Below are 835 nucleotides of genomic sequence, written 5' to 3'. Positions count from 1 at the left end.
CGCGGGGGGACCCCCGGGGGATTGTGCATTGGAATCCCTCCCCCCCCGCCTTGGGGAGCAGGAGCTGGGCTAGAAATCCACAAATATACAGATATATAAATATATAAATATACAAATATACAGGTCTACAAATATACAGATATACAAATATACAGATATATACAGGTATACACAGATAATATAAAGATAATATAAAGATAATATACAGAATACAGACGCAGATGCTGCCAGGTCTCCTGGCTGCCCCCATTTTCCGAAGCACCCCCCCCCACGGAGATGGGTGCAGCCCCTCTCTCCCCCAACACAACCCCCCCAAAACTCGTCCCCAGCCCCTCTCCTGGGACCCACGGGGCGGCCCATTCCCTGGCCGGGGGCACGGCAGGCCTGTGGGCCCCCCCGAACCGTAAAGAACCGTGAATGCCACCGGAGGAGGGTCTCTTCCAGCCTAAATAATTCTGTGATTCTGTGATTAATAAGTGTGGGGGGGGAAGGAGCTATAGGCAGGGCCACTGCCCAGCGCTGGGGGGGCACTGGGGGACCCCCAGAGCAGAAGGAAGGGGCACTTATGGAGCGAGTAAACAGCCTTTAAGAAGCACCACCACATATATATGTGTATATATAGATATATATATATATATAGGCAAACCGTCTGCCCCATCTCGAGCTGTGTCCGCACAGAGAAGTCAAGGCACACACACACACACACACACACACACACACACTTATTCCATATAGAACTTTATCCAGAGCCAAAATATCGCCTGTTTGTGTTGCTGTTGGGATTTGCTGGGAAATGACGTCTCCATACATTCTCCCGTGAGCGGCTCCTCAGCCC

This window comes from Calidris pugnax, unplaced genomic scaffold (genome assembly GCF_001431845.1).
Source record: "Calidris pugnax isolate Ruff unplaced genomic scaffold, ASM143184v1 scaffold335, whole genome shotgun sequence".
Taxonomy (NCBI): domain Eukaryota; kingdom Metazoa; phylum Chordata; class Aves; order Charadriiformes; family Scolopacidae; genus Calidris; species Calidris pugnax.
The sequence above is the reverse complement of the archived record's forward strand: the minus strand, read 5'-3'. Positions refer to the sequence as shown.